Source organism: Cyanistes caeruleus, chromosome 16 (assembly GCF_971803275.1).
Source record: "Cyanistes caeruleus chromosome 16, bCyaCae1.hap1.1, whole genome shotgun sequence".
In the NCBI taxonomy this organism is placed as follows: domain Eukaryota; kingdom Metazoa; phylum Chordata; class Aves; order Passeriformes; family Paridae; genus Cyanistes; species Cyanistes caeruleus.
In genome coordinates, this window is record NC_141716.1 from 2,554,652 (window position 1) to 2,570,000 (window position 15,349).

At 44.6% G+C, this 15,349-nt stretch overlaps 2 long non-coding RNA genes across 2 annotated transcripts; one reads left to right on the forward strand and one right to left on the reverse strand.

Annotated features, from left to right (window-relative positions):
• Positions 1-283: 283 nt before the first annotated feature.
• On the reverse strand, positions 284-4,050 carry LOC147650121 (uncharacterized). The gene is made up of 2 exons (XR_015277054.1): positions 3,930-4,050; positions 284-3,858 (listed from the first exon to the last, which is right to left on the reverse strand). It is a non-coding gene; the product is annotated as an uncharacterized LOC147650121 (long non-coding RNA).
• LOC147650122 (uncharacterized) lies at positions 3,897-8,235 on the forward strand. The gene is made up of 2 exons (XR_015277053.1): positions 3,897-4,052; positions 4,119-8,235. It is a non-coding gene; the product is annotated as an uncharacterized LOC147650122 (long non-coding RNA).
• The last annotated feature ends 7,114 nt before the right edge of the window (positions 8,236-15,349 follow it).

The window sequence follows — 15,349 nt, forward strand, 5'->3', positions numbered from 1 at the left end:
TTCCCATAATGACTCTAGTTAGACTGTGCCATTAGTAAGCAAAAGAATTGCAGTCTCTCATCAGGTTGTTTAGCTTTCCAAATCCAAATTTGTTTCTATTAAGAAATTGGATCAGAGTTGATTCTTTTAAAAAGATTTTGAAAAAATCCTCAACTTTGCAGAAACTAGACTTAAAACCAAGCTCTCTTTTTCAGGTCAGTTATTATTTAATTGATAAACATATTTAAATGTTTCTGTTTAAAACAAAAAAAAACTCCATGATGTCTGAGTCTTGAATTGTGGATTTTTAATTATTTTCTTGTGCTGGTGTGGAAATGGTGAATGGAACAAAAATCTCTCATGTGTGGCAGATAAGTCTGGAGATAAGAAGCCAAAAAATTGTATATGAGAAGGATATTCCCGCTACTTAAAAAAGCTTTATTTATTTCTACTAATGAGTGAAAGAATAGGATAAATCAGGCCAGATTTTGAAGATTTTGGGTCATAAATACTGACAATAAACAATTCTGGCCATTTTGGGAAGGAACTTAAAAACTGTTGAGGTTTTTGGAGGAACTGGCCGTGAAATTGCAGGAATTCAGAGGTGGGATGTGTGTCAGTCCTTCTGTGGGAATGTCACTGGCTGTCTCTGCAGATTGAGATATTATTGTGTAAATGAAACATTGGGTATTCATCTTCCACCGAGGAGATTCAGTAATTACTGTGCTCACCCAGTAGATGACAGCTGTTATCATTCTGATGAAAAGAGCCCTAAATTAAAACCCTGTTGCTTTGCATAGATTCCTATCAGAAACAAATGTTAATTTTCTTGGTTGGTCAACCTCTTTATCGAGTCCTCTGGCGGGTATAAATAAGGTCCAGCTCTTTATTTTTGTTTAGTGTGTTGTTTCCTGGTGTGCTGATAATTTTGCAGCTGAGAGGAGAAACCCACAATTAAATTCTGGTGGATCTGTGTGTGTTTCTGGCATTGATCCTTCAGCCAATACCTGGGGCATTTTGCACATGTGTAAAGGCTAAAAACTACCCAGATCTTTTCTTGTTTGCCGAAAAGAGAAGAGGGTCGATGATCAGGATATGTTCCTAGCACAGATCTCTGCACACACAGAGCAGGGGATGTTGGAAAAGCAGATTTTCTCCCTCTTCCCGAATGAGGGCTCGGGGATTAACGCGGTGACATCTGCACAGTCAGGATGGGGAGGTGCTCCTTGTACACCTCTTGTTTTCTTTGGAAACCTTTCCCAATTACAGGAGATTAAACCCTTTAATGTGTCATCATTTCAGGCCAGATGTCAACTGCCAAGCAGCAGTGCTCAGTGCAGATAAGGAGGGACAAAAATGAGCTGGCTGATAGGGCAGGTTTGATAAACAGAACAGCTCCTTGTGCAGAGAGGGTTAGGATGTGCAGGAAAACTCTGACATGTGAGGGGACACTCAGGGGCTGAGTGAGGGCAAAAGTGAGGGTTTGAACATGAACATCTCACTACTGTCATCCCACAAAATTCCACAGATATATAACATTACCTAGCAGTCATTCCAGATTTCTGCTAAAACTACAACCTGTCACTGTTACCTCTGCTGGAACGGCCTCTGCCTCACAAGAACAAAAGTCTGGCCACCAAGAACCCTGTTCCTTATCTTTCCTTTTATTTAAAACCCCCACAGTTTAGTGCAGCTGCTGTTCCCAAGGTGCTGAATAAAAAGAACTTGGATGGAGAAGGGTGGATTCAGGGAAAAACCTTGGATTGTGTGTGGGGTTTGAAGGCTCTTATTCTGTGTAAATTAAGCAAAGCACAGCTTGAAGGGCAGCACAGACTTGAAACACTCAAAATCCTGGGGAAAACTTGGATCTTCTCAGGGTTCCTAACTTTCTTTCCATACTGGGAGTTGTTTGTAAAACAAATAAAAATCACTGGAGTGTCCCCTGGAAACAAAGCAATCTGATCAATGTAAGACTGAACAATTCTTTATTTTTTGAAGGCAATGGTAAATAATCTCTTTTAAAAAATGCAGTGCATGTCCCAAAGCAGAAGAGCAACAATATAAACTCTCTTGAGCAAATATTGCAAAAGAAACTTTAAATATGATCAAGCCCTCTATCTGTGTAAAATGGTTTGCTGCAAACTGTATCTTTTCTCCAATATTAGTGGTCCAGGAATAATCAAACCAGGCTTCTGCAGAGAAATGCCTCCCTGAGATTTTACAGAGGAGAATATTTTGGCCCTTTACAGAATTACAATTTTGTTTTGGGCTTTTTTCCTCCCCCTTTTTGCCTAAAGCTTCAAGAATAGTGGGAATATTGCCTGTGGATGTCATTATTTCAGTGCCTGCACCATTTGCATGCTCAAAGTCTTTGGAGTTTCCATGTTGTACAGATTCTCCCTGGCTACCTGGCTGAGAGGAAATGTGAGTTTAATGGGTTTTGTGTTTTTAAAGGCTGGCTGGGCTGGAGATAGCTTGTGAGAATCTCACAGATCCCTCTGGAGAAGGAGACATGATGGCGCTTTGGTGCCTTTTAACTCAGCTACAGGTCTGAAGTTTGCTTGGGTTTCTAACACTGAAAATTGCCAGGAGCCTTTTTTTCTTTTTTTCCCTTCATTGTTCTCCTTTGGATGGATGAAACAAGTTAGGGCTCTCTCCAAACTGACTTGTGTGCAACTTCTCCTAAGCAGGAAAAGTCTTTATTTTCCTTGGTTTCTCTTTGTGGCTGTTTGCAGGCTCCTTGAGAGGGCTGCTGGGGAGAAAGGAGAGAGGAGCTCTGTGCTCGCTCTAGGAATTGTCCTTTCTCATCCTGGCCTGGCTGGGATGGGGAGATTCCATGGAAAAGCAGGACAGGCTCCTCATTGCTGGGCTGTGCCTCGGGCCCCAGTGCAAGCGGTTGCAATTTTGGTTTTTGTGAACACTCTAACTTCACAATTTCCTGAGTGCTTGTGCCACTTATTTATGCCTGCCTTTTATTTATATTCATAGAAGTGCATGCAGACACAGAACTGAGGCTTACAAAAAGTTCAAGCCAATACTTGCCATTTTTTCGGAGATATTTTCACAGCTCTAATATTCAAACGCTGCTTTTACTAATTAAGTTTTCTTAATTATATGATTTGCAAGATTAAAAGGCCACTGCCAATATAAACCACATATTGCCCCTGAACTGTTAGATTATTAAATTGAATTTTTAAATTAATTTTTACTTGCCATGATTTGTATTCTGTTTGTTCTGTGCTATTTTAAGCTTGGATAATAAATATCATGTCAGTCTCGTATTCATTTGTGGACAATTCCAAGTTTTCAGTGCTACAGGGTAAGGGTTTGAAAGGCAGCAACACAATTCTTTGTTTTGTTTCAAAGAATTGTTTTTTTAATTCTGTTCATCTTACGCTTTACAGAAGGCTTTTATTTTTAAACAAAATAAAAAAACTAGGCTAAATATAAGTTGACAGCATCTCTTGAAATTATATTCTTGTTTATGACAGTGTAGAGGAGAGGCACAAAAAGTCAGAGGTCATTTTTTATAAGCGGTAAATTCTCATGCGCGAGAATGTCTGGATGTGTAAAGTGTCTGTACGAGACTTGAGTCATCTCTTCCTCTCTGATGGGATTTCTCAGGGCTATGGCTGTGAAAACTGCTTGTGATAAGAACATCTCCCCGCGCTAATGTGTTTTGTAAGCCTGGCATGTCCTTTTTGAAGCCCCTTCCTGCTCCCTGGCCACGGGCACAGCTTGTCACCCCCGGGAGGGGACTGTGCAGCGAAACCATGAGGCAGGAGCTGGGTGTACAGCCCGGGACGGGCCAGGCTCGGGGGCTGCTGAGGGCCAGGGGCTGTGCCAGGGCAGGGACAGGCCAAACCCAGGGGCTGTGACCTAAGGGCAGGGGCTGCTGAGGGCCAGGGGCTGTCCCAGGGCAGGGACAGGCCAAACCCAGGGGCTGTGACCCAGGCCCAGGCACTGCTGAGGGGCAGGGGCTGTGCCAGGGCAGGGACAGGCCAAACCCAGGGGCTGTGACCCAGGCCCGGGGGCTGCTGAGGGCCAGAAGCTGGGCCCTGGGGCCAGGGGCTGTGCCAGGGCAGGGACAGGCCAAACCCAGGGGCTGTGACCCAAGGGCAGGGGCTGCTGAGGGCCAGGGGCTGTCCCAGGGCAGGGACAGGCCAAACCCAGGGGCTGTGGCCCAGGGCCAGGGGCTGGAGGCACGAGTGAGTGGACTTGGTGGGAGCAGCAAAGTCACAGCCACACCATGAGGGCCATGAGGCACTTTGGTGGCCCTGGTCCATCAGCTGAGCCTGTTCCCACTGGAAATGACCCCTTTATAAAGTAAATAAACCACAGCCGTGCTCAGGGCTCTGTTTTCAGGGCTGCTGAGCTCTGGGGGTGCGTGCCAGTGTGGGTTGAGAGGAGTTTGGCCTGAGTGTCCTGGTGGGTGTGTGGCAGAGCCCGCTGGAGCTGCCCTGGCTGCCACCACTCCGTGCCCAGCTACTGTGACATGCAAGTGGAAGCCCCAGAGAGATGCAGGGATAACGTGAAGCATTCCCTCCTGACAGATGATCCCAAATCCTTGTTGAAAGCCAAGGAGATCGGCACAGGGAGCTCTGCCTTTAGGACAGGAGCACCATGGATTAATCTAATTTGAGTTTTGGCTACCTTCAGCAAGCTGAAGGCAGAGCTCACTTCATAGTGAGCAGAAACTTGCATAACAGTTAATTGGTAGTTTGTTTTGTAATGGAGGAAAAGCGAAACTCCCTAGAAAAATTGCCTCTTTCCTAAATTTCAAATACTGAGGGCCAGCACTGCGAGGAGCTATACAGAGCCATACTAGATTATCAAGTGGTTAAATTGATATCATTAATTTTCTGCTCTTACACTACAGAATTCTATTTTTGCCAGGAAGGGCAATAAGAAAATATTGGTTAGGCATGGAAGTGCCTTGAATTCAGAATTTATGTGGAGAAAGTAAGATTCTGAAAATTTATTGTTGCAAATGAATCTTTAAAAAAATACAAAGTTCTTGACTATTTGTCTCCTATTGACACTCAGTATTTCAAATAAAATTCGTTGGGCATGTGCACATAGTCTTAGATATTGTGGAATGAAGGGTTTTCATATAAAGAAAACAGTCAATATTTCTGGCATCTGACAGAATGTATTTAACAGAGCTTGAAATGGTGAGGATGGGGAGCATGGAGAGAAGCATTTTTTCAGTCTGTGACTTCCTGAAAAATCACACTGGAAAAACCCCCACCATGTGTGAGCACATGCAGAGGGTGATGGTGCAGAAATGCCATTGCCTTTAGACACTGTCTTGATAAGGACCTTTCTTAGAGCCACGAGTCCCTTTTCAGAATGCTGCCTCTGTTATGCTGCTGTCCCAGTTTATGACTGTTTTGGTTTTTTTTTTCCCCCACTGCGAAAGATCTTGGATTGAGGGATTGTCCTGATGATCTGTTCAGTGTTCCAAGGGGGCTGATTAATCTGAAAAACCCAACAAGACAGCTGAAACTGCTGCCAAAAACTGTCATCCGTTCTGCTCTCTCAACTGCCAGCTTTCTGTGCTCTAGCTGCAGAGACAGGTCTACTCTTAAAGATGCAGCCTGACATTTCCTAATGCAGCAGCAACAGGGTAAATGATGGGGGAGTGATTTGGGGGATTGAGTTTTCCCTTTATTCTGTCACTTCTGAGTGGTTGCATTTCTCTCCTGAGGTAGCACTGAGCTCAGTACTGCTATTAATTCTGTCTGCTGACTGCAATTAATCCAGTGGCAGAGAGGATGGAAATATTCTGGGAGGGGAAATTGTCTCCTGAAGGTTGACATGGAGTTTGTGTGGCTTTTTTTTTTGTTCATCTCACAGCACCATGGCAGCAAGAAAGATGAGTTACTCTTGAGCAGTGTTTCCTATACACTCACTCAAAGCAATCACAAAAATAATCTTATTCCTGCTTCGTGTGAATGCTGGTGCTAAGCATGAGAAAAGGAGGCTCCTTGATCTTTGAAGGGAGAGATTTTGGAGCTCAGGAAGGAGGAAGGTGGCCAAGCTCTCCCTTGCCTGATCCACACCCTGTGTTTACAGGGGCTGGGGGTGGAAGGCAGAAGAGCCTCCAGCCCCAAACTGGAATTGTGACACTTCCACACCAAGGTCCTGGGCTTGGGGCTTTTCAGAAGCCACCCCTGGGTGCCTTGCTGGGACTCCCTGAGCAAACCCTTCAGCAATGGCAGCATAAGTCAAAAATAAAAAATATTTTGAAAGTAAACTGGATAACTGCAACTGAAAGCTTGAGGGAATGTTTAATGGGGCCATTAATAAATGACTCAGGCAGCCAATGGGACATAGCCTTTGGTCTCGTGCCTTGCACTGCTGCAGAGACTCCCTGTAATGAACACACAAAACGTGCCCCATCAAGCCTTGGTGCTTTAGCACAAAACACTCCTGAAGTTAATATATGCTGGATGGCAAAGTGGTGCCTCCAGTAAACATCTTGGACAACCAGTGCTGAGAAAAACCTTTTTAGAGGATGGATTTTTCTAACAGAGAAGCCTTTAACTCTTTTCAGAACTTTTATGAATACCCAAACGTCCTGGGTAAAGGAGAGGAACAACCTTCTGAACTTTAATATGTGGGCAAAGCCCTGTGTTAACCCCCACACGTTTACAAGTGGTGAGAGTTGTGAATGTCACCAGGAGAGTTCTGCTGTTAGCAAGGGGTTTTGATCCTGGCTAGAGCTGCAGAAAACAGAACATTATGAAAGCAATCATCAGTGCTCTAGATGCTGGACAGGATAGTGCAGGGTGCTGCAGAAGCCCCTAACTAAAGATTAAATTTGATTAAATACACTCGCAGCAAACTGGCTTGCTTGTGCCAATTAAGTTGGAAATGCAGCAGTGTTTTATTGCTTTAGGAATGAATGGTACTTATTGGCTTCTTATATAACAGTTTGACTTCCTTATCCAGTCAGAAAATCGAGCATCTGTCAGACCATCAACCCATAAATGTCTTCATTAGATCTGATAAACAGACCATGGCAAGCCAGGAAGTTGGAAGGTCCCACCCTTCTGCCCGGGGGGCTGGACTCACTTAACAGGCTTAAAAGGAGGGATCTGAGTAAAACAGGGAGAAGAAACACACTGGGTGAGCCAGAGAGGAGCTGCTCTGAGACTGTGCCCAGGTGCAGCACTGAAATAACCTCTTTCAGGGCCACTGGGACTCTTCCCCATCCATTCCTGTTACCAAACAAACAAATCCTTGGCAAGTACCCGGTTCAGGAAGCTGTCCCCAGACAAATTGCTGGGTGTGATCCCAATAAAGCTGGGCTCGAGCCTGCTGCCAGCTGAGATCCCTCTGGAAAGCACCAGGGTTGTCACTGATTTGAAGGAGCTCTGTGACCCACAGGCTGTGTTTGTACCAGCCTAGTGATGCTTTCTGCAGCTCCTGCTGAGCCCTCCTGATGGCTCTGAATATTCTGCTCCTGCTTTTGTGGTGCTGCACAAAGAATTGGCATCACAAGCCAGGGGTGCATCACCCACAAAATGTTGCTTCTCCTGGCTAAATTTTGGCACAGCCTCACCTCGAGTGGCTGCGCAGCCTTTGTGCCTGACCTCGGTGCAATAAAGCCTGTGGCATTGGCAGCAGAGATGTTGACAATATTACAGTAGAATGTGGAAGTCCTTAATCACACAGGGCTGCTTGGATGTTTTGTTATTTCCACTAATAAGAATGGAGAAGGCACAGGCAGATGAGCCTTGAAGTGCTGTTCCTCTTAGTCTTCCTTCAAAGCCAGAAATTCTTTTTTATCTCCCACAGACTCCTACCTCGCTCTGTGCTCTGACAAATCTGTCCCTTTAAATAAAGCTGCTGCTCTTGCACAACCTTTGGTCTTGCAAAATGCAAAGCCATCTGTTACAACCTCAATTACAGGTTAGAGGAGACAGAAACTCATTTGATGGACTGCAAGAGCAGGATTTACCTTCTCTGTGTGTCTGAGGGAAAAGACCAACCTTTATGACAGAGGCCAGGTCAAGAATGAGGAGTTTTGTCTATTAAAGTAAACTGAAGAGGGGGAAAACTCTAAAAGACAGATTGAGTTCATACCTAACTTTGAAATGAAATCTAAATGTCTCTGTGTGTATAGTGGTATGTACAAGCCTTTTTTTTTATTTCCCCCCCCCAAACTTTGTAAATGTTCCTGAGGTGCTGCTCTGCAATTTAAGATTCCACACCCTCTTGAATAAAAGCTCAAAGCACTGATGCTCACTTGAGTTGCTGCTTGTATATTGTTATTGAGACAAAATCATTTAGTTTCTGTTGTTCGTTCCTTGCAAGCTCAACCTAAGCAAAAAAAGAAATACTGCATATGAGATAAAGTTGACAGGCTTTTGATTTTTACTGGGAGATCAATATTTTAGAGTTTTTTGTCTTTTTAAAGCTGTAATCACCTGATTTTCTAATTTTTTTTTTTAATTTAAAAGGTTATAAATGTAGTAGCAAAAAAAGTCAAACTAAGTGTATGGGGAAAGCCTCTAAGAAACTTCAAAATGTAGCTTAAAAATAGATCCTCTTTGTTTTCATTCCCCTGTGGATAATTCATGGATTCCCAGAATGTAAAATCGAGCTTTAGTTTTGCTGCCTGGGGTTGTCATTAAAGAAGCAGTCACTCCACCAATTCATCCCAAGCTGTTTAGCAGTAGATATGTGTATTTTAGATATTTTCTTCTTGCTCTGTTTTGATTCCCTTGGGAATAGGAAGCCCAGGTGCCCGTCCTGGCTGTTCCCTGGGTGAGCACTTGGCTCCAAGAGGTTTTGCTCACGTGGGGCTGGGCTCTGTGTCAGTCTGTCCTAACCCTGAGATTCTCCTTCCCTTCAAGGTGAGGCAAAGCCAAAGCTCAGATCACCAGTGAAGTTCCCCTTCTCCCTCCTGTCCAGCAGCCTGGGACAGGTTTGATTTATCTCTGTCTGTTGGAGCAGAGGGAGGCGATTGCTGTGCACGGGGAAAGAATCTGAGACAAACCTGAATGTGCTGAGTTTAAAAAAAAAATAAAGTAGTAGGTGAAAGCAGTAAATATGGCAACTATGCCAGTCCTTCCTACTCTGCTTTTCTGCTACATTCTTGTTATACAATGGTGAGGGCTGTTGCAGGAAGGACTGTTGAAAGATGGGGGATTTAAGAGAGCTGTGATGGCTCTGTTGGATTGTTGCCTATATTTGGACTGTATTTATTATTCTCCTTCTATTAAGGTGCTTAAGTATTCAGAGTTGGGTTTAGACAAGAAATAAATATCTGAGCAGCTGTGACTACATGTCTGTTGGTGATTAGTCATCACTACAACTCTTCAGAGTTGGATTTACCAGCAAATTGTTAAAATTCCCCCAAATGGAGGGCAGCATAGTGGAGAAAATTGAGGTTTATTTTGCTGTGTTTGGCTGGAAGTTTCACCTGGAGCAATCCAACAGGCCAGGAGAGGAGAGCTCCTGACCTGGCACAGGAGAATGTGCTATTTAGAATTTCCATTCCTAGCAGGTGCTGTTTTCTGCAGCTCACCTGCCAGGATCTGGGGAAAATCCAGAGAGCAGGAAGAGATTTATCCATGATTCTTGCTGGTGAGAGCAAAGAGAATTGTTAAACTCTTGGGCAGGGGGAGGCTGATTCCACCTGCATTGCACTGATGGTGCTCCAAGGGTTCAGCATAGCGAAGCTTTCTGGCCAAATGTTCCATGGCTCATGATTTCAGCAGGATTAGGATGAATTTCCCATACCACATATCTGCCCTTCTTGTTTAACCCAGAAAAAATTGCTTCTGGCTGCCTCATTGAAGGAATTATTGTGTAGCCATGGCTTTGAGTGAAACCTAAGGAATTACTCACTGGATATATTGCATGCCATAAAAATACTGAATGTGCTTCTGAATAAAGTGGGGTTTGGGTGTTTCCTGTAGAAGTAGCTAATCCTTAAAAATTTTAGTTTTTTTCTTCATATTCCATCTACTCTAAGGAAAAAAATCAAAACAACAACAAAATAACAACAGGAAAAAGAAACCCAAACCCCAGAAGATCCAAAAAGAGCTCATCTTCTCAAGGTGTAGTAAAGATCAATCTGTTAAAGTCTGTTTTTTCAGTGTTTGCCACATTCCTAGGTATGGGGAGGATTCCTGTTCCACAAGAGCTGTCTTCTCTGAGCAGTGAGGTCCCATGGGGACAAAATAAGTCCTTGAGTGGTGGTGGGCTGAATTTCCTCACTCAAGCTTTTTAAAATTCAAGAATGTGTTAATTCAAGCATCTCCAAGCTTCAGGAGTACAGATTATGCAAGCAGAGAACATATTTCCCCCCCCCCCCTTCAACAAATAGCTGAATATTTGCACTGTGGTGAGGCTGGGGAGGCACAAGCTGCGTTCCAAAGGCAAAGCAAGGTGCAGTTCCTGCCCCAACTTGTAGGTGTTTTTCTAATTAAATCCTTTGCTAATGATAAGATTTTTGCTTTCACTTCATTATTTTTTTGTTTTCTGATCCTTTTTAATAGAGCCAATACAATTTTCTTTAAAAAAATGTGGATCTTTGCAACAATGGCTCAGAAAAAAAGGGAACCCTCAGTTGTGGCTGTACCCTGAGTGATCTCAGGTAGAGATGCAGGTGGTTTATCTGGTCCCAGCAGAATTCCAGCCTGGCCTTCCTGCAAGGAGAGCCGTGGACTGTATGTGAGCTGTTTGTGCCCCCTGAGCTGGTTTGAGTGTGCAGTTCTGTGCTGAGATGTCTCCAGTGATTCACTTTTCAAAGGGCAGAGAAAGCTGCTCAAGTTCAAATCATTGCCTGCTAAATACCCTGGGATTCTGCTGGAATTGCTCCATCAGTCCCAATACACTCCTCCAAGCCCTAAAAATGTGGTGTGCCAGCTTGGTGTGTTTTCCTCTGCTGCCCTGGGTGGTTGCAAGAGGGTTGTGGGGTGAAGCCACCAGCCTGTGGGATCTCTGCATCCCTCTGAACCTGTGGGATCTCTGCATCCCTCTGAACCTGTGGGATCTCTGCATCCCTCTGAACCTGTGGGATCTCTGCATCCCTCTGAACCTGTGGGATCTCTGCATCCCTCTGAACCTGTGGCATCACTGCATCCCTCTGAACCTGTGGGATCTCTGCATCCCTCCAGGGCTGTGGGATCTCTCCATCGCTCCAGCAGCTCCTAGCAGGCAGCACCACTTGCACCTCATCCTGCATCTGGGTGAGTTCTCCCAGGCTGAGCAGCTCAGCACCTGAAGCTTGTGCAATCCTCCGGCTAATCCGTGCATGGAGCCACCCTTGGGCTTTGCAGAACCTTTAGGGAGCATCAGGCACAGAACAGGCACAGAACAGGCACAGGACAGGCACAGAACAGGCACAGAACAGGCACAGAACAGGCATAGAACAGGCATAGAACAGGCACAGAACAGGCACAGAACAGGCATAGAACAGGCACAGAACAGGCATAGAACAGGCACAGAACAGGCACAGGACAGGCACAGCTCCCTTCGTGCTGTCACACAGGAGCCACCCTGGAGTGGCAGCCTGGTGGGCAGGCAGTGGAGACAGCTCAATTCATCGTGTCCATTGTTTGTTACCTTCCCAAGGCTCTGTTCTCCAACTTCTACCCAAATTTCATTGGGAAAAAACCCTTAATGGCATGTGGGGTATGAAATATTTCTTTGAACTTTGCAGACCTGAGAATAAATTTGGGATTCAGCTGATTCTTCCTAATTTGGGGTCTTTCTGTTGACCCTTGCAAGGAGCTGAAATAAGATCTCACCATTATGTTACCTTGATTTTTATTTTTCTTCTTCCTGGTCAAAATTCATAGTATTTGTGAATTTCTGTGAAGGAATTAAAAGTGGTTACAGAAGTCTAAAAATGATGGATTTTCTTGAAGTGAAATTTTCAGGATCTAAAGGAAAATTGCGTGAAAGAGAATGGGAGTTGGAGTTCTTTATTTTCTCTTTATATAAAATGAATCGTAACTAAATCAATATTAAGAGTTAAAAATCAAAATGATTGGGTTACCATGGTCAAAATAAGTGCAGAGCTCTGAGATTTCAGGTGCACATCATTTAAGGTCTTGTTTTGAGTTGTTCAGCATTTAATGCCTGGACAGATTCTCAGATCTGAAGGAAGAGCCACATCCTATATTTTCACTGTTTTAGAAAAATCTCTGAATGTTTAAAAACTCTCTGTCTTGAAACAAGGGAAATTAGTTTCTTGATGACACAGTACCCAACTGAATGAGCAGGAAAATGCTTACTGACAAGACAGGTGTGTCATTTCTCTTTGCTGGTCTTTTGTTCGTATCATTTTCTGACAATCTGGAATACAAAAATTGATCACATTTTTCAGTGTTTTGGGTACATGGCAGTACTGCAAGGTGTCTTTCTGTGTAGCCAGGGCTGGGTTGTGTGGGTGGAGGGATCCAGGATGGTTTTCATCAGCAGCTGAACTTGTCTGGCAGTTACTGTACAGCTTAAACTTTGAGGTGCGCTTGCTGAATGCTGCAAAGAGAAGATTTAAAATCCTATTTTTAGTGGCTTTTATTTTCCCCTTAGTCCTGCCCATAGAATGCAGAGTTTGGCAGTACATGAGCAAGTTTTGCCTTAGATTTTTTAAATTTCTTTTAAAAAGCCTTCAATTTAAGAGAGCTTCCTCTCCTATAAATCCAGCAAGCAAAAATATTTTTTTACAGCATCCTCTGTGAAGCAAATGAACTTTCATAAGCCTGCATGACTGTAGGCTATGCAGAAGGTAGATGTACCACCCTGAGAAAGGATTTTGCGAGTGTTGTGGGCAGCTGAAAAGCCTGGTAGACATTGGGCATCATGTAGGATTGTGGCAAAGCAATGGCAGGGTGGTCGGCTTTGACAACTAACAACATTGCAAGGCTTTGACAGAATAAGAACTTACATGTGGTGTCAATCATTCTCCACATGCCACTTCCAATTTGTCTTGCTAGGAGAGGACATCTGTCCCCAGTGGCATCCGAAATGCAGCTGCCAATGTCACAGCACCAAGGACACGGAGGAGCAGAGCGTGGGGTGCTGCCCTGGCGGGTTTGGTGCTGCCAGGGGAATTGGGGACAGATGGCTCTGAGGTGTCCTCTCCTCTGAAGGACAATCCCCCCAAAGTGCACGGAGGGGAGAGCTGTGGGTGGCAGAGAGGCCAAGCCATGGCTGCAGGTGTTCTTTCAAGGCACTGAAGAAGGTGACTAAGGTCAGGACACTTGGGGTGGGCTTGAGTTCATGTTAATGTTGCTGATTGGGCTCTTCTGCCCTGCTTCTAGCTTAGCTCTAAGAGATGAATATTTCCTCCTTCAAAACTTAATTGAATTTTCACTGTCTTAAGAAGAGGATAAATATATTTTACTCATTTTTTTTTTTTTAAGCTGCAGAGGGTGCAGCATGAAAATCTCTGTATTTTCCTGCTTCTGTTTTCATGTGTTTTTCTGTAGATCAATACTGGAGCCAGGTAGAAACTTTTTCCTTTTTAAGGACAGGTATCTCTATGTCACTTAAGGAGCTTGGCTTTTACAGGGGGCCTGTGGCTGATGGGCTTTAGGGGTGAGAAAGTGCAAGGCCTTTGAGAGAATTGATGATGCTCTCTTGTGATTGAAAATTTGCCAGGTGTCCCTCTCTCCCTGTTGATTTTCTGATGCCTTCTGAAGTGTGAGATTGCATTTAGTTTTTTTCTCTCTGAGTGAGTTTAACTTGCTCAGGAGATTGAAATGATGTTGAGGCAGCAATGGGAGCTCACATGTGCATCCCACGTATTCCCCAGCCTGGCTTTCATGTGAAATCAGACTGAAAGCAAGCCAGACACACCAGTCAGAGGTGGGCTGGCCGATCTACTCTCCTCCTATCCTGCCCTCATCCAGACAGAAATGGGAAAGAAGGGTCTGGATGAGCCTGGAATATCCTGCACAGCCTCGGTGCCACTGAGGGAGCAGAGCTGTGTTTCCAAAGCTGCTCGAGACACCAGCAGAGCTGAGCTCTCAGTCAGAGGCTGCTGTGACTGTCCCCTGCAGCTGCACTGAGCTGCTTCCTTCACTGTTTGCACAATTCCCTCCAGTGCACACAGTCCCATCCGGAGCGAGCTCCGTGCAGGAGCCACAGGACTGCAGTTTGAGTTGTGGGTCTGCACAGATGTGCCTTGTTTTGATTCAAAGGCTGCACATGGTAGGGAAGGAGGGCTGTTTTTGCAAGTCTGCCTATGCTATGGTTGTATTTCATCTCCATTTTAATCTTTTCAGGAGCACACAGACCAACATCCAAATGCCAGCCCAGTCCAGACGGGTTCTTCTCCTCTCGCTCCTCTCGCTGCTGTGGGTGTTGTGTTTTGTTCTGGGGGTACACAAGTTGTTCTGTGTCTGCTCTGGCTGCCTCTGGTAGAAGTAAAACAGTTCTCCCACGCCCTGGGGCAGTGTCTGGGTGTGTGGTGGTGACAGCTCTTGGTGGCAGGAGTGACTGTGCGTGTGCACATGGGGCTGGCACAGCAGGACCGGCAGGGAGGCTCAGGCTCCACATGACTCAAACAGAGCAAGTGATCAGAGAAATGAGGGAGGAATTCACAGGTCAGAGCTGTAAATAAATTCCACATGGATTTTGAGTGCTGCGAGAAGGAAGCCTGTACATTGGCTGATGCTGTCCTGCCTCTTTTTAAATGTTCTGTTGCAGATTTATGAGTCTGTTCTGGGGACAGAAATAAATAAAGGCAGTAGGGTGGCCAGCACATATAAAACTGTGATATTATTTGATACCACTTTAATGTTCTAGAGAAAAGTGGGTGTAACAGTGTAAGGCTACTCCCAAGTGCAGATCTCCAGGGCATCCTCGGAGTTTCCCATTTGTTACTTTACCCTCAGCTATGTGAATAGCAGGAGGAAAACACATGTGCAAGCTGTGTCAGCTTTGTGTGGGGATGAGCACAAGTGCAAATTCATAGTGTGAAAATCTGCTATTTTGATTCTTTCTGCTTTATTTTGAATGCTTAGTGATGTGCCCAGAACCCTACTGCTGCACAGGCAAAACTCCAGAGAATGATGGGCTCGCCTCCCATTTTTATTTGGAGTTTTACAAACTGTAATAAAAGAGCACCCAGACAATGCTCTGGGCACTGCATATGATCTTATTTAAAAAATACACTTGTAAACAAATGGCTTCATCAACCACCTCAGATCAGATCAAATAAAACTTGCTATATTTATTCTGCTGCTGAGTTAAGAGCCATCTGTGGCTCTCTATTAACAGACTATTTACATGCAGATCCAAGTGCTCTGCAAATGGGAATTGTATTTTCTCTAGGAATCCCCCAGTGTTTAGCAGAGCTTTCCACCCCAGGTTCTTACAGAGAAAGGGGAAAAGAGAC